The following is an 18,890-nucleotide window of genomic DNA, read 5'->3' on the forward strand; positions in this document are numbered from 1 at the left end:
CCTGCCCATAGCCCTAAACCTTCAGTCCCAGGAATATCCTATCCAGGCAGGCCTTGAAAGAGCCACCCGACAGCTGGAAAACCACTGCCAGGGAGTAAAGAAACAGCAAACTGGATGGACCAGTGGGCAAACTTCTATCCTAGAGCCTGACTACTGCGGTGCTCAGAAGCTCACAGGATGACTTTGGGCCGGTCACTGCCTTTCACAGGGTTATTGTGGGGATGGGAATGGAGAAGATGAAGCAGTGAACCAGGTATGCTGCTGTAAGTTTCTTGCAAGAGCAGAAAATGATAGGATACAAATGCAATAACGCTAACTGAAAACAGTTACTTAAAAAGCAATAATCCTAATTAAAAATGATCAAACAGCAAAAATTCAATAACCAGAAGTAGATGTTACTGAAAAAAGTAGCATAATTCAACAAACCTCCCTATTAAGAAGCACAGTTTAAGACTTAATATCTTTTAAATGATAGAATGTCATGATAGATAGTCATAAAATTATAAATGGTGTGAATAGATAAGGCACACTTTCATAGTGCTAAATTTGAAGTCACTTAATGGAATGAAGGAGGAATGAGGACTGGCAACAGGGAGTGTACCTCCGTGCAATGCATCTGACTTCTGAAATCAGCTACCAGAAAGATACTCTGATAGCCAATAACTTCAGTTCAGCTTTTAAAAGAAATTAATTATACAGCAATCCTATATTCAGATTATGAACATTTATTTATTTATTTGTGTGCGTGCGTTTATAGACGGCCTATAACTGCCAAGGCCTTCCTAGGCGGCTAGGTTTCTGTGGAGTCCCAGCTCCAACTTCAGAAGCTAGCTCCAAGGTTGGACCTAGGACTCCAAAAGCAAAGAGCCCTCCCGTCACCCTTGTAGCGGCTGTGGAAAGAACAACTCCAGTTTGCAAGGATGGCCTCGAATAAAGGCTCAGGGAGGGAGAGGGGTCGGGGACAGGCTCCACCAGCATGGGAAGCTTTCTGATGGTGCTTCAGCCTCCTTTCTTTGCATGCTGTGGCAGAACATTCGGTCAAAACCAGCTAAGTGTTTCGCAGACGGACAAAGCATGGGGGTGTTTTGGTTCCACAATCCTCCAAGCTTAGATGGTGATGGGCAGCATCACTGGGGACACTGCCCAAAAGTTAACGAAGACCGCTCAGACAGAACCTCCATCTTCAAAGGCGACATACCAGGTACTCGTGGCAAAGAACAGGTGGCAAGCGCCATCACTCCCTGCCTTGAGAACTTCCCAAGTACCTCTGGCAGGCTACAGCTGCGCAACACCAGTTGAAAAACTTTTGGCCTGATCCAACAACGCCATTCTTAACTATGGGATATGGGGATTCCCAGTATTCCCTTTTCATGAAGAAACCTTACTCTAATCACCAATGCAATCATTCATATGTATGTCAACCCGACTCTTCTAATCACGTCAAGATGCGACCACATGGAGACGCCATCGGGTGCAAAGATAAGTGCCTTTCCTCCCTTAAAACGTCAACGTTTTAGAGCAAGCTGTTTTCCCCGCGGCAGGGCAAGAATCGATCGCTCCCATCGACTGAAATGCAGGACTTATTAGGAGACAAGCAAGATTTCACGGCTGGCAGCAACAAATACATATTGCTAATTCTGCGACCCTTCTACGTCGAAGTTTCACAGGAAAACCAATCCGCTCGAGCACATTCCTGCACAAGGCAGCGGCTCCCCGCCCCCCATCCTTAGGAAAGCATAGAGAGGAGTGTGCGGCGCGGGAGAGAGAGACAATAAAGGGCTTTGGCTTCGGCGCAGGTCCATTTGGCGGTCCAAACTCGAAATTTGCACGTAAAGTTTTCCTGAGGCAAAGGCAAGCATGCAAGCAGTGCTGGAGAGAGACGAGGGGGACTAGGCGGCGGGCTGCAGCGCCGTCCACACGAGCGGCTTCTCTTCTCCCCTCCTCCCCGAGCACAAAGCGCTGCCCGTCCCTGCCCACCCCACCCTCTAAAACTCACCCTCCGACTCCATCTCTGTTCAGCTCTAGCTGCAGAGGTGCCTCCGCAACTTTGCACGGGAGCGACGGGAGCTGCGGCGCGAGGCTGGGCGCCTGCGAGGACGCAGCCACAGAAGCCGATGGGGAGAGGAGGGGGGGGCGGAGGAGGAGAGCCGCTCCCCCCGCGGGGCTTCTTTCCGGCGGCTACAGGTCGCCTCGAGGCACCGGTCGGGGAGGCTGCACCGGCCGGTCTTGCGCCTCCCTCCGCGCCGCGCCGCGGGCGCTCTGCCGCCTCGGCCTCCACCCCGCGGCGAGCAGGGAGGCGAGGCTGCCGATGCGCTGCGCCGGCTGGGCCGGCCGCCGGCCCGGCGGGGAGGAACGTGCCCGGCCTGCCAAGGCGCCAGGTGCAGGCGCAGCGCCGCGGAGGCTCGGGGGGCGTCTCAGGTTCGGGTTTCCTCCGCTCCCCTCTCCCGCCCCGCCACGGCCAAGAGCGACCAGCCCCCTCGGCCTCTCTCGAGGCGCAAAGAGAGGGCCCGCCGGAGGCTCGGGAGGCCACCTGAAAGCTTTGCCCCTCGCTCGGCTGCAGGGCTCCCTTCCAGGAAAGGCAACCCTTCGATCCCCCACCGATTCCCGGAGGTAGGCCTTTTCGGTCTGTCGCAGCCGAAAAGACGCTTGCGGCACTGTTAGCCCTTAAAAGCGCGGCCATACTTTTAAAAAAGCCCTACAACTCCCGGTATTCCCTACCTATCTGAACTGGGGAATGCTGGAAATTGGAAGGCCTTTTTTCTGAGTAGGAAATCTTCCTCAATCTGCTGTCTTCGATATATTTTGGACTCCAGCTCTGGGCAGCACGACTCAGTATTCGTGCTTCTAGCCGGCAACCCAATGAATGAATACCATCCAAAATGGCCTTTCTTTGAATTTCAAGGCTGTGCCTTCCTTTATGAAACATGTCAGTCTCATGGTTGGTTTTCTTCTTCTGCGTTAAACTTTTCCTAGTGTGATTGTCTTTCTTCTTCCTTCTCATGATGTACCCAAATTAGGATAGCTTCAGTTTCACCAGTTTTGCTTCCAGGGAAAGTTCTGATTAGATTTGATCTAGGACCCACTTGCTGTCAGCCCAGGGTATGTTTAGAAGCCCCCCATTTTCTTGTCAGCTTTCTTCACTGCCCTGCTTTAACACTCGTAGATAGTGATCAGGGATACAGAATTGCAGATGATCTTGACTGTAGTCTCAGTGAAACATCATTACACTGATTGATCTGTTATAGTTCCTTCATTGCTGGCCTTCCACATCTCAGTCTTCCAGTTTCTTAGCAGTAGGCTCTCTTTGAGTTGATGAGTCAAGGAATTCAAAATCACAATTTCAATTTCTGCTTTGTTGACATTTGGGTTGTATAATTCCTCTGTAATCGTGATTTTTTTCATAATGTTCACCCTCAGTGCTGCTTTTGCACTCTCTTCTTTCACTCTCATCAGGAGTCATTTCAGCTTGTTGCTTTCTGCCAGTAAGATGGTATCATCTGTATATGTTCAATTAATGATGTATCCTTGGCCAATTTTCAGTCCTTCCTCTGATCCTAATCCAGCTTGCCTTATTATATATTATGTATACAGATTGAACTAATAGAGAAATAAATACACCTTTGTCTGAAGCCTTTGCCTATAGGAAGCCATTCTCCACCTTTTGTGTTAACAGCAGCTTGTCCTTTATGCAAGTTAGACTCAGGGCAGAAGCACTTTATGCAAGTGCTGCGGCACACACATTTCTTTCAGGACCATCCATAGCTTCTTATGATCCACACAGTCAAAGGCCTTGCTGTAGGCTTTGAAGCACAGACTGAACTTTTTCTGAAATACTGTTTTTGTTGGGTTTTGTGTGTGTGTGTGTGTGTGTGTGTGTGTGTGTGTGTGTTTGGCATGCCAGTAGCCGTTGTATATTTGCAATATGATCTTGAGTGCCTCTTCTCAGAATCCAGCTTGATTGTCAAGCATTTCTCACTTGGGTAGGGTAACATTTTGTGTTGCAACACTAATTATGGCAATTGTAATATACAACTGGAGAGGCACCAGGTTGGGAAAGACTGCCTTAAGGTGACACGAGATGGTGTGTTAATATTTTGTTGCATTCTTGCAAGAAATGTTGCAGCTCAGGGCCTCCTGGCAACTCACACACCCACCTGTAGCAGAGGTCAAACAACATGACATGACATGGTGGAGTAGCAAGCAGAATGGCCACTTAGACATCTCCCCCATGAAAAAAGGATAGACTTGCATAACTTTCTCATGCACCTTCATCACAGTAGGGAAGGTGGTGATCTGTGTGCCTGCTCAGGTTGCCTTCGAGGTGCCAGCTGTTGGAGGACCTATTGCAAAATGCTGCAAACATGCCTTACTGCTCTTTTTCTTTATTAAGCAGACTTGGACTGGACAGCTCTTCAAATACTGGACACATTCAAATTGAAGACTGTCCTCTTCAAAACATGGTCACACTGGTAGCAAGTAGCACACATGGCCACCTAGTAACTTCCTCTTATACTTCCCAATGTATTCACTCCTCAGTTGTCATTACAGTATAATAAGGTCCTATAAAACATGGACTAAATGTGTGCTCCTGTACAGAGTTTGATATGCCTTTGTTCTCCACAATTTCTGGCGTTGCTCTAGTAAGATCATACAATCTGTCTAGCTCTTCTGTTGAGAAGGAGAAAATGGGAAGTTGGCTAAACCAGGGATGGACTGCAGGTGATCTTTGCTCCCTGCTAAGTTCAGCTCCTGCCACTTTCCACCAGCAATAATACAGTATTTGTGGGGTCAAGGTGGTTTTAGTAGCACAGAGCACTAAAGCAATGAAAGGTGCGATCCTATGCATATGTAAACTGGAAAAAAGTCCTATAACACCTCACATTACCATGCTGGCTGGGGAATGCTGGGAGCTGTAGGACTTTTCTGGTCTACACATGCATAGGATTATACCCTAAATGTCGCTCCTTTGCATTCTAAATTGGTAGCCATTACGAAGTGCTGGAAGAGTTACATTTATCTTACGGACAAGTACAGTGTAAGCTTTGGAATGCAACTGAGCTGAGTGCCTCTGAATTTCTGTGGAAAACTGCCAATATTTCTTAAAAAAATAGGAATCCCATAGATTTGTAGTGTAACCAAGCAATGTGAGGGTGGAGTCTTAGGGCAAAAATGGCCTCTGTGCCTGCCACAGTTGTCCACCTTTGTCCTAAACCAGCTAAGTCTTGTGGTAATTTAAAGACCCCAAAAGCTGTTATAGCCTGGGTTTTTGTGATCTGCCGTTAAGGTCATGAGATGCTTTATATGATGATGTGGACTGTAATCTAGAAAGCTTCTGCTTTAATAAAGTGGTAGTGCTTAAAGTGCATTTAAGTGCATTTAAGTGCATTTAAGTGCATTTATATATAAATTCCTCATGAGATTTGGAGACTGCAAACCACAAGAGTTGGAAATTAGCATCTCCTGACAAGGTTTCCTATGAGAGCAATGTGTTGCATTCTCTGGTGAATGAGGTAATTCCCACAGTGCCCCTCATGTGCTTTTGCCATCATGTGATCTTCTACTGAATGTTCAGAATAGATCCTTTGTACAAAGTCTCCCTTATTTATAAATTTCAGGATGCTCACTTAGAACTAATTTTACAGAAGAATTTTCACATGAATATGAATTAATATTCTTGTATCCTAAATATTTTTGTGCTTGGCTAGTGAAATTCTTCAGAATGAGCCTTCATCACATGTAAAACAGAAACAGTAATGGAATTAAGATGTGATTATGCTATGAAAAGGGAACACAGATATTCTGATTCCTCCCCACTCCCGACAAACGCATTCATTTGTTCTTTGAAGATCTTTAGCACCCCACTGGATTTATTTTGTGACACTATCTGGAACACACAAGCAAAGGTGTTCACAGTGGATTCCTGAGTAAGAAAGCTCATATTTAAGGAACTCAGCTACTTGCCTCTGTGTTTGGAATATTTTGGAATATTTATTATTTGGAATATTTATTATTTATTTATTCATTGATCTTACATTCCACTATTCTAATCTGAAGACTCTCCAAGCGGGTAACAATATTTCATTAAAATAGCAACAATAAAAACAACATACAATAAAACAGAGAAATATGTAGCTGAGGTCAGATATCAATAAGTTAAAATATATTAGAAGTAAAAACAGTATAAATAATATCCAAGTATAAAATCAATTATTAAAATATCTAGAGGACTGTTTTGCCAAAAAGACTGTAAAGATGGTGCCAGACAAACTACTTTCGGAAGGCCATTCCATAGATGGGGCACAACCACTGAGAAAGTCCCGAAGTATGTTAATATGGTTCTATGAACATTGAGAAGATGAGTCACTGAGATGGCCCCTCCTCTATCTGCCATCCTCTTTACTTCTGTAAAGGATGGCTCTCCCGGAAGGGCCTCCTCACATGGAAGTAGGCAGTCCTTCAGGTATCCTGGTCCCTTATATGTTAGCACAAGCACCGTAAATTGGGCCTAGAGCTCAACTGGGAGCCAATGTAACCAACATAATATTGGGGCAATATGGGTGCACAAACTTGCTTGTACCAGCAGTTGTGCTGCCCTATTCTGTACCAGTTGAAGTTTCCAGACTGTTTTCAAGGGCAGCCCCATGCAGGCCGCATTAACAATAGTCAAGCCAAGAAATTACCAGAGCATGTGTGACTAGCTAGGCTCTACCTGTCCAGGTAGGGCTGCAGTTGATAGATGCTGCTAAAAGAATATATGTGGTTAAAGCCTTTGGCTAGTACAGATGCTGCTTTTTCTCACTATAAATTGTATTGGTGAACATCAGCACAAATCACTACTTTATTGGCCTTGACTTTTTTTGGTAACTTGCCACAATGTAATATCATGAAGGGTAAATACTTTGGAAGATTGTCATAACTTAAAGCCTTTTTAAAAATATCTCCACAGTTAAATCTGAAGGTTCCTTATACTGGTCCATTTAAGCCAATGTTGTTTTCTCTAACGGAAAAGCTTTTTCTCCAAAAGTTCTACCAGAGGGCCAAACCAACATATTTTTAAATCTTTGTCTAGCATCTATGTCTCTCTCTCTCTCTCTATATATATATATGTAGAGAGAGAGAGTTTTATTCTAGAACAAGCAGGGTTGAATTTCCTAATGTAGGAAGTTGGGTGAAGGGTTTTACAATCTGAATTGGGCCCTGCACCTATTATAAAGCAAAAATTAAAAAATGATGTAGCTGCTAGACACAGATTCAGAGTTATGTCCGTTTTGGCCCTGAGCTCCTTAGAGTAGAACTCTGTTAGGTGATCTGTTCATCCATTGCACTATGGACCCTCTCCTAGTTATGTTAACAAGTTACAACTTTCTACATGAGAATGTATATTGAATATAGTATTGCATAGTATTACAAATCTTGCATTATTATATGCAAGATACTTATACTTACATACTTTTCTGACAATAGGTCGCAGTACATGAAGTTGAAAACATTCTGTGGCTGGAAACCATTTTTAGAAAAAAGGCAGTGAGGCTTTCAGTACTTTTTCACCATGAGACCTAATGGGACGATTTCCAACACATAATCTGTGATTGGGAGAGTGGAAATTGGGAAAAAGGTAGAGAGAATGAATGTGAGTTGTTCCTGCCCTTACCTTCAAGATGAGGTGGGGTACAAATTTAAATAAGTGAACATGGTGATTAGATATGATCCAGTAAATCATGGTCAGCTGACTGTGGGGTGTTTATATGTCTTTGGTCTAGTAATATATAGCTGGTTCTCCAGCCCAAAAATTAGAGCGGTACCATTTTGCTTAAATGCTGAAGGCTTTAGATAGCATGTTTGCTTATAGCCTGTGTCTTTAGCCCTAGAAAGTGCCCTCATAGAGGCAGGCTGTCAATGAGCTCAAAACCTATACTCTCCTTAAAACAAAAATCAGCCATATAAACAAAACAGCAATAGTGAACAGCAGACCCGATAGCCTAGACTTAGAGCAGTGCAACAATAACGGGTTCTCCTGGGAAATATTCAGAGAGAAGAATATGTCTAAACAAAACCATTGTATATTTGTCAAACCAGCAATGTGAGGGAATCTCCCCGGGTGGAGGGTTCCCTCGCCTTGGCTCTGGTTGGGGGAAAGCCCAATTCCTTCTCCCTTTCCTTCTCACCCACCTCCCAAGACAATGGGAAACACAGCTGGACCTCCTCAAATGATCTCTGTGTGTGGGCAGGTCTGCACAGAACAGGACAGTCCCTTAGGTAATTCAGCTTTAATTTCCCCCCCTGTGTTACCACAGGCAGTCATCTGAAACAGATTAATAGTTCCAAACAGTTTGGGCTTCAGTTTCAAATATAAAAAAGAGTAAAGACTGAAAAACCACTGCAAAGGGTGCAGTCTTGTTCTACAAAGTGAACACAGTTGCTGTGTGTGCAGCCAGACCCTTCGCATGTCTGTTCTGAAGTAGGTCCTCCGTGGAAATTTGCCCCCAAATTAGTATCTTCCCGCTGACAACCCAGCCCTGTCCCAAGCACAAGCGGTAAGTTTTTTCGTTTTAAACACTAGGTGGCAGTGTTTCAAAATCTTCTGAATATTGTGCTGTACAGGATTGGAGTGTCAACCTCTAGCTGGCTCGTTTTAAAATGGTTCCTTTTAAGGAATCAAGTGCGTAAAAAATATTTAAAGGTACCACGAGCCTTGGGACTTTTTGCCACAATTTAATCTTTCTAACATTCTTCATTTACCAAACAAAAAAATCAAGGAACTTGCTTGTGAATTTTCTTGTGTATACATGAGTCCTGTTGTAGTTTAATGTTGATCCAACCCTTTCTCTGAGGATAAAAGCTCAAAGCAATGGTTGAGCCTCATAGCCACGCAATGAGGGCGGATATGCTCTGAGAGAGCAATTAGCCTAAGGTCACATGGTGGTGTTCCTAAGGCAGACAGCGATGCGCATGGGGTTCAATGTCTGCCACGCAAGCTGCTGCACATGGCATGCACTCCCTGTTGCCCCACAGGTGTTGCCACCTGTATTGCAAAACTGGAATCCCAGCAAAGGTCCAATAAGAGACTAGCCAGGGAAATGTTTCATTAGTGGTACATTCACATTCAGGGCAGTTATAATTACACCCAGCACACGATGGTTAGATTTCCATTGCTAGAATGCCAATCTTAGAGGGGAGTTGTTGACAGTCCCCATTAAGAGTAAGCAACTGTACTGGAATACTCTGGTGCTGTTGCCTCTTCAACATGGTATGTAGATGCACATGGTCTCTGAAAATACTACACCTCCCTCAAACTCTTCTCCTCCTTTGAAAATGGAGGACAATTTCACTACATTTCTCCATGAGAAGGATTAATTTTCAAGAGTTTCCTACAGGTGAGGCTCACCATTGGCTGTGGCTGTGGCACAGCTTCATTTTTTTAAAATTGAAGCTGTGATTGCTGGAGCCAGAGAGGTGGCGCTGCAACAGCATCAGCTGTATTGGCCAACTGGCTCCCATTTTGCATGTGCCACAGTGCAGGTGTGATGGGTGTAGTGTCTAGTCTGGCTCCAGGGAAGTGGTGGAGCCAGCGCTGGAAGTTTGCTTCTTCCATGAAAAAGGCTTCTATTTGCTCTGCCTTGTTCTCAGAGTGTCTTATGATATATTTTGTGATTTTTTTGAGCTTACCTAATCACTGTGAGGTAGCTGATGGTGCTGTGGGCATGTTTTCCTTCTGCTGCACCTCTAGATCAACTGCATGAGAACTACAGATAGTGTATTTGTATTCCATCCTTTCTCCTGTTTCAAGCAACCCAAAGTTTACAAGCAGTAGTGGGTGAGGAATCTGATTTGGTGGTGGGAATCAGGGCCGTCTTAACAGCATTATGGGCAAAGCAGTGTACTGGGGCCCCTACGACAACAACTACTGTTAATTTTGGAAGTTTTCCAATTTTCCAAGGATTAACATACACAGATTAGTATGGGGCCCACAGGCAAGTGCCCATCAGGCCCATGCGTTAAGATGGCCCTGGTGGGAATCTATCCGATTTCTTCAGATTGTCTCCCATCGCTTTCTCTCTTCTGTCGGTCCACCTCACCCAGAGTGTTTGCGAGGGAGTCTGGTTGGAGTGAGTTCAAGCTTCCACACATGTGACTTGTGGGCTGTGCGTACTTGCTCAAAGAACTAAAAAATTTCTGAATTTTGAGCATAGATTTACTTACATTGTGTAGCTTGCATAAAGATGCATGTACTTTGCACAAAGAATCCTCCAGTGTTCCTGAGTATCACAAACTTGTTCTCAGTTCAGCCCACTTCTTTGCCAGGGCCAAGCAAGGGAAAGAAATCCAGCAAAGACAGAAATGGACTTTGACCTGATCTTCACATTCTTACTTGCAAGGCTCTCCTTCTCTTCATTTTATCTGTACAACAACTCTTGATGTAGGCCAGGCTGATGGTGAGTGCCTGGCCCAAAGTCATCCAGGGAGCTGCATGGCTGAGTGAGGACTAGTACCTGGATCCCCCAGGTCCCTAGTCCAACACTTTAACCACTATATCACACTGCCTCTCATTCTCTTGATTGTGCAGTGAAAAACAACACACACACTCCTCAGCATCTCACAAGTAAGATAAACACAAGAAACTCAAAGCCAACCCATGAGAATTTTTTTCACCTTTGAATTTCTTTTGAAAACAATTTCCATTTTATCAAACAGCAGAAAAAATGTGGGATAAAACTTTGGCACAATACTAGTATTACGTTCCCTTTTATCACGAAAAGTTATCATAGGTGTTGCCTTGTTCTATCAACTATGTGGGCACTATGTTATTTGTGGAAAACTGGGATGACACAGTTTAGATGGATAGATACAGCCTGTGTTATCTCCCCGCCATCACTTTATCAGCAAAGCAAATATTTGGCCATCTGTCACAGCTATTGCCTCTAGTCTTCAGAATGATGGGGTGAATGAACCAATCTGCTGCTTCAGGACCAAGGGCAGGTGGTCAGCAAACATAATTTAGAAATGGCCAGTGTGGGTGATGGCTTCTAGTGCCCTCAAGCTGAACAATTCAGATTAAATGGCAGAAAAAGCCAGATGGGACCTCCTCATGTGCAGAGCATCAGATCATAGTCCCCAGCCTAAGGCCTCCTTACTGAAAAGGGAACAACAGCGCCATCCTATGCATGCTCAGAAATAAGTTCTGCAACTCCCACAATATCTTAATTAAAATGCTAATTGGCAACTAGCTGTCCTGGATACTTTGAGTGGAGGAAAGATTTGGGGACTTGCACCAAGTTCCATTGCCTCAGATCCCACTTTCTTTGACTCGAGGTTGCCAACCGGAGATGTGGCCCCTCAGTCAAATTTGGTCCAAGGAGCCCAGGTGACAATCTCTCTAATGTCCTACATGAGAAATGTAGATGCAAATGATGAGACTGCCCACTACAGTACCAACTAATGCTATTTTGTAAGCTGCCCAGAGAGTTCTCCTAGCTAATAGGCGGGGTAGAAATTCAACAAATAAGTGCTGCTTAGAGGGTCTTTATTTGTTGTCCTAAATTAAAAACATAAAACCAACAAACAAGTCCTCTCTGGTTCGTAGGAAAAGCTTTCTGGTTTTAACCACACAGGGAAGCAGAAGCTTTGAAGTCTAAATCCAGCTCCTCCACTGATTTTCTACACTCAGGGGAAAAGAATACACATGCATGCAAGAAAGGCATAAAATTAAATAAAGCTACATGTACTATTTGCAGGATTTCCCATGCTGTTATTAAGCCACCTATGAAGAATAACTAGTCCAGGTCACAGAAATAACATTTTTTTCTTCAGCATATGCTTCCTAACTACAGTGAAGCTACTTAACAATATGGATAAAACATGCAGTGTTTGATAGCTAGTCATAGAACTGCAAACTGGTAGATTGTGAAATCAGTATCAGGTACATACAGTGTTTCATATAGGACAAAATACTGCATTTTTAAAGAAAAAGTTCCAGGGTGCTGCCACATTAAGACAGACATGCTCAGAAACACACGCTTTTCTATTGGGAATCTTGGGGGTGGGAATCTTGAGCAAATAATGAGCAAAGGAAACTTTTATTATAAAATACGTGAAAGGCTGTGCAGGGAAGTCTGATAGTCTAAAAAGAAGGTGTTAGGTATAAGGTGCTGGTGTGCCTGGTTTCTTTCAGGATCTGACAACACTAATATTTCTTGTATATACTACAGACTCCAATGCAAGTAGATAAAGATGTCAGGCAGCAGTCCTATATGCCACCAGACTGGAAGCTGCAATTATATAATCCAATGCTGCATTGCCATCTGGTGGTTGCCTTGTACATTTCCCAATTATATTACTTGAGTAGAAAGGCTTGCTTGCACCCCTTATAATTTTCTCTTTTAGAGTTCTGGATCGGGGAAAACTATCCACTATAAGTTGCTGTTCACCACTTACTTCTTCATCATCATCATCATCATCATCATCATCATCATATTACTACAACTACTACTACGTTGCATTTATTTAGCTCCTCTCTTTTACAAGGAACCATTCTGTGCCTTTCGTTACTGCAGCAGGAAGCAGAAACCCAACCAGGGCAGCTTTTCCCAATATAGAAACACTGCCATGGAGTAACTGACAGTTACCCAGATGTTAAAGGCCTTCCAGCACTCCTAGGAAGAAATCTTCAATGGATTCAAATGAATTTGAATTTCTAAAAATCCAGTCCATTATTTCCTCAAATCATGTGGCTTCTACAGACTTAGAGATCTTTTAAAGACATTATTTTATTTAATTTTACTCAAACTTAGCCATGGGAAAAATACATTAAAAATACTGTACAAAACCGCATATATTCCCATAAGATAAATCATGGAATTATAAATTGTTCATGGATTTGCGTATTTTGGGAAGAATATGCTAAATTTGGAAGTGTGAATCTGGGCAACTCTTTAATTTGCACTACTGTTTATGAATGAGTAGATGACGGAAGGAGAGGTGCCTGACAGTCCATGCAACTACATAGAACAGATTTTACAATGTATATTACTACACCCAGTAGGAAAAGGTTAATCACTTCCTTACATTAGCAACACTCTTGCCATTGTACTCAGATGTGGTGCTTCTTACTGCATTCTGGCACTCAGCCTAATCTTTTTCACAGAAGTCATGTGGAGAAAATGAGGCAAGGAGAAACTATGGACCATGGATATTGCTTGGAGCGCTTTAGAGCAAAGCAAAGATATATAAAACACGTGAAACGTGTGTTATGCTTGCTTTCAAATGGTATGACACATACAAATGGAAAGCTTCATTCTTGGTTTTCTGTGAGTAACAGGGGGGTGTGTTCCTTAATTAGTTACACTCCAAGTAGAGTGTACTTAAATTCAGACTTAAGGCTTATTCATGTTTACATAGAAAACAGACTCGCAACACTACATTTTCTATGGAAACATGCATAAGATTGTGCCGTAGTCCTGTACGAGTTGAGCTACTGAAGTCAGCATGGCTAAATTTGGATCCTGGCCTTCTCAGCCCTCATTCTTGTTCCCCTCCCTCCAGCCACTTTGTGCTACAGGTACTGCCATTGCTCTGATGCCTCCTTATTTAAAGACAGATGGAGAGACCTTTCCTGAAAGGAATGAGCCAAAGCAAAATATTAGGGAAAAAACATGAAGTATGAAGCAAAGCAAAGCAGCCACTGCAGGCAAATGCTCTGAGGGGGAAAGGACAGCATCATCACCATCATCATCATCATCATCAATAATAATAATAATAATGGTTAGGTGTTTGCTGTCAGGGTGAGGCGGAGGCATTTGTGGAATATTCTGCCTCAGGTGTCAAAATAACCCAGGAGGGAAGGGGTGCTGTATGCTGTGGAGAGGAACGGGGGGCTGGGTGCACAGTTCAGGCACCAGCATTTCTTCAGCAGCCTATGAAAAGCTCAAACATTCAGAACGCATGTTTAAAATGGCTCCTGTTTAGATCACTGACTCACACAGCCACAGAGTGGTAAGAGCAGTTACAGTATATTTTATCCTCAAAGGTATGCTATGAAGAGAAGGCAAACGATGGCAACTTGTGGAACACCATGAGATTTCGACTGGGCAGAATAACATGTTTATTCATGTTGCCTCACCTGAATAAGGACATTGTTGAGTTGGACAAAGTCCAGAGAAGGGCAATGAATGTGTTCCAGGGGCTGGAGCAACTCTACTGTGAGAAGCACCTACAACAACTGGGGCTGTTTTATCTTGGGAAAAAAGCGAGGAAGGGGAGACATGATAGAGGCTTTTAAAATAATGTCTGTGGTGGAGAAAATGGAGAGGGAGACATTTTTCTCCCTCTTCAATATCACTCAAACTTCCCATGAAACTAATTGGTGGAGGGTTTAGGACAGAGAAAAGGAAGTACTTCTTCACATAATGTACAGCTGAACTACGGAATTTGTTGCCACAAGAAGTGGAGATGGCCACCCATCTGGTTGGTTTTAAAAGACGATTGGACAGATTCATGGAGGAGGAGACTATCAGTGGCTACTAGCCTTGCTGGCTGTGTACTACCTCCTTTACGCATCTGCATGCCCCAGTTGCTGAGGACCTTGGGTAGCTGGACGTGCACCCATCCTGCTTGAGTGATCTGCAGGCAGCTGGTTTGCTCCCATGTGTACAGAGTGCTGGACTAGATGGAGTTTTTGGCCAATCCAGCATGGATCTTCTTGTGCTCATATTACCTGATATTGGCAGCTATCTTTTAACATGCATCCCCTCAAATCCACATCTAATACCAGATCAAAACTAATACAGTGGTTCTCATGCTTTTTCCCCTCTGTAGAATAAAATAAAATAAATAAAAGCCAACAGAAGAAGGGGTTCTTTGCACCTAAAATAACCTTTAAGAGGCAAGCCAGATGTGAAATCTGAGCAAGCAGCAAAGGCGACACACAGGAAGGGAGACATGGGGAGAGGAAGCTCCCTGTATCCGATTCCCTGCACAGACAGCCTGGCGGTCATGAGCTGTGATCCATCGCTGTCACAGAAAGGGGAGATGGCAGGAAATGGTTCTGCTGATCAGCCAAGAACAGCTTATAAATTTGCAGAGGGCAATAATGCACTTGTCTAGGCTAACAGGAATAAACTGCTTGAAGCACGCACATATTTTCTTTTGGAGGGTGGGAGTACTGGTGGGGGTAGCTTTATGGCACAAGGACATGGCAAGACACTAATATAAGAATGCCACACACACACACACACACACGAGTTATCAGCTGCCCTTTGGAAAGGATACTAATTAGTTGTTTTATTTTAATATAGTGTATTTGTTACTTGTAAGCTGATTTTGAAGGATTTATATCTTGGATATAAATGATTTGGATTCTTGTTTATTAAACTTATATTCTGCTAAATTGGCCCAAGAACCTTCTAAGTCCAAGTCTCTTCAACATAATTCAGCTGGTTGGTTGTTTTTGTTCTTCTCCTGAAATCTGCATCTACTCAGCTGAAACAGAAGCTGAAAGTTTGGCCACCAGGCAGTGTGGCTGTGATGTGATATCAAATGTGTTTGTGTTTCTTTGAATTGGGAACATAGAGGGTGAAGTTTCTTGTAATAACATGGCTGAAAACCATTCTCAGGGCAAATGGTGTCTAGCACATTGTACAAAAGCATAACAAAAAGCACACTGCACAAAACATTTGGGTGTTCCTACAGAGAAGAAGTAACAGAAAGCATAGACAGATGCTGTGAGAAAAGTTGGTGAGTGAGAAATTTGTATTATTTGTGTGCCAGGACCATTTTAGTGGTAGTACAGAGTATAGAGAATATTCCGTATTATTTTATGCCTAATTTTATTTGGAAATAAAGATAACATTTTTTAAAATAATGAACGATCATTATATTTAAACAGTGTAACTAATTTCTCTGATGAATACCACAGCTCTTCCCTTTGTAAGTCCCTGAAAGTGCAAGCCATGCATGTTTAGACCAATGGAACAGGGGAGAGGCTTACAACTCCTAGCATGCTATAGCAAGCAAAGCAACATACACAGGGTTGTAAAAGTAGCAGCAGTAGTATGACTATTTCTATCTGGAAGTGGCCTTCTTCATTTATCTTCAATTTCACCTCAAACCACTAGGCATCACTGCTTTTTGGTTTTTACTGCTTTCCGTCTGGTACTTCACAGAATTTTTGCACCTATTAAATTTCTTCCTACCACAAACCTGGAAAGAGTCCAGGCTCCTTGGCCCTTTCAAAGAACTCAGCAGCCCTGTGGAATAAAAAGGGAAGCATAAGGAAAGATGGTGATGATTTGATTCATAGGTGTTCACAATAATTCTTTGGGAAGAGGAGGCAAAGCTGCCAAACAGTCGGAGGTTGTAACTGAGCGCCAGTGTGGTGTGGTCATTCAAGTGTTGGACTGGGCAACTGGAAGATCTGGGTTTTAGTCCCTGCTTGAACATGAAGCGCACCGGGTGACTGGGCCAGGTGCTCACTCTCGGCCCAACCTACCTCACAAGGTTGTTGTTGAAAGGATAAAATAGAGCTTTGAAAGCTGCTTTGGACTTCTTACAAGAGGAAAATGCAGTAAATAAATGCAATGTAATAATAATTTGCTACAACACACCTGTACTCTTTCCTAGGAAGAAGGGGGAAACCCTCCAATGAACACAGTATATCTACCTGAAGAGCATCATACAGGATATTTTATGGCATCATTGCTTATCCGACGCTGACAATTTGAAATGATTCTTCCTGAAATAATTTCCTTCATCTTGGAACCTCTAGAACAGTCTTCTCCAATTTGGTGCCCTCCAGATGTTTTAGCCTACAATACCTGTATTCTGGACTGTGCTGGTTGGAGCTGAATGATGTCCAAAACATCTGAATAGAAATCCTGGATTTTGACATTTTATTAATTCATTACATTATGCTTTATGATAGCTTATTTCCTTCCAAGGAAATAAAGCCAGCTTTATCTCATCATCACAACAAACATGCTGTAAGATTAGTTATGGGCTGAGAGTCTGTGACCTGCCCAAAGTCACCCAGGCAGCTCCATTGCTGGGCAGGGACTAGAACCCAGATCTCCCAAGTTCCAGTCTTGCACTCTTGACGTTTATACCAGAATGGCTCATTAAAATGTTTTTTATAAGACTGCAATTACTTCCTCAAAGGGAAGACCCCAGAAAGGCTTAACACATCCAGAAAGTGGGTGTGTTAACTGATAGCTGTGACTTCATTGCTAAAAATACGAATATGTAGGAGCAGGCTTGTGTTTTCCAAAATTAATAGATGGAAGAGTGGCTGCAAATGTGGTTAATATTTGGGCTCTACAAAGACTAGAGACTTGGATTCTTTTGTTTTTTGCTTTAAATGTGTGCAGGTATAGCCACAATAAAACAGGATATGTAAGGAGTGCATCTTTTGTGATAGAAGCTCCCATTTACGTGGAAGCACCAACAAGTCTGTGTACATGTTCTGAGTGCATGTGCACAGACTCAAGCTTAAGGCAGAAATTATATGCACAATTATTTGGCAGTTAATGTGAATTTTTAAAACATATTATGGGATAAAATGGACACATTCAAGCAAATGTTTCTTGCAGTCTGAGCATCTGCAAACCAGAACACCAGTTGTCCCATATAGAAACAGATTGTTTCTATGTTCTGCACTGGAGCATTACAAAATCTCATAAATATCCAATCAGGCCTGTAGGAATAACCGTGTTAGTTCTGCTTCATTTGGCCAATCAGTGGCTGAAAGAGATGGGCTTGGTGAGGTCCCTGATTTCTTCCTGACCACACCTGTGGACTAGAAGATAACTCACTAACTCTCTTGAGAACTGAGCCTGGAAGACTGAAGCCTGGACCACTTCTAGTCCAAGCTTAAGTCAGTGATCTGCACAGTCAGTCAGCAAGTGAGGGAGCTCATTGTACTATTGCTCATTTGCTTTAAGGCACTTATTGTCCTATAGTGTACCAAACCAAGGGCCTAACAGGCCACAGAGTTATTTAAAAGAGAGATATTAGGAACAGCAAAATGGATCGATAACCTTTTGTGGTATAATCTGTGTGTGCAGGTTCCTCTTTTCAGACTTTACCCCAAGACATGGGCAGTGGAAGTAGGAGCCAGAAGGCACAGCTCTGCTTTCATTCAGACATATTAATCACATGAGGTAATAATCCCTGAATAAGGCTTGGGTAGTTGTAAGCAATATTAAGAGTATCATTTGCTGCTTCTTGAAGGAAAAGCAGGCCACAGGCATAGTCCCCATCTCCAAAACTGCAATTCAGAAGCTAAAGCTGGCTTCTCTAGTTTCAAGAGGAAAAAAACCTTCATAACTTGAGTTTCAGGTTGTTTCAACTCTCAGAGACCATATTCAGGTATTCAACAGCCAATCAAATGTGTGAGGCATGAACTGTAGAACGAAGATGGGGACAACTTGGGTCCCCCCAGGCATTTTAGCTACAACTCCCATCAGCCAACATAGCCAATATTTAGTGAGAATGGAAGTTGCAATGGAGCACTTTTTTTAGCCATGCCATTGCTTCTACCAGAGTGATCCTATGGTCCACAGACAATGTCTAGAGGGCCATAGGATGATTTGGATTCCAACTCCAAGGTAGAAAATCGCCCCAATCGCAGAGCTGGAAATCTGTGCTCAGATTCCTCCCCATACAGTGCAGCTGATACAGAACGGAAGAGGAACCTCAGAGATAGTTTAGTTAGCATTCTGAAGGGGTGGGGAGGGGAGGAGACCACTGTTACCAAGATAGGACATACTCTAGCAGCACTGTAGCCTTGTTCCCTCCATTTCTGAAGCTCAGCCATCAAGTAGCCAGAATTGGCTCTCTAGCTGCTTTGCAGGACAGGAGTACAGAGGTGATATTCACCCTTATGCTCCCCTTCCAGGGTG

This window comes from Varanus komodoensis, unplaced genomic scaffold (genome assembly GCF_004798865.1).
Source record: "Varanus komodoensis strain SLA01 unplaced genomic scaffold, ASM479886v1 scaffold6_2, whole genome shotgun sequence".
NCBI classification, from domain to species: Eukaryota; Metazoa; Chordata; class Lepidosauria; order Squamata; family Varanidae; genus Varanus; species Varanus komodoensis.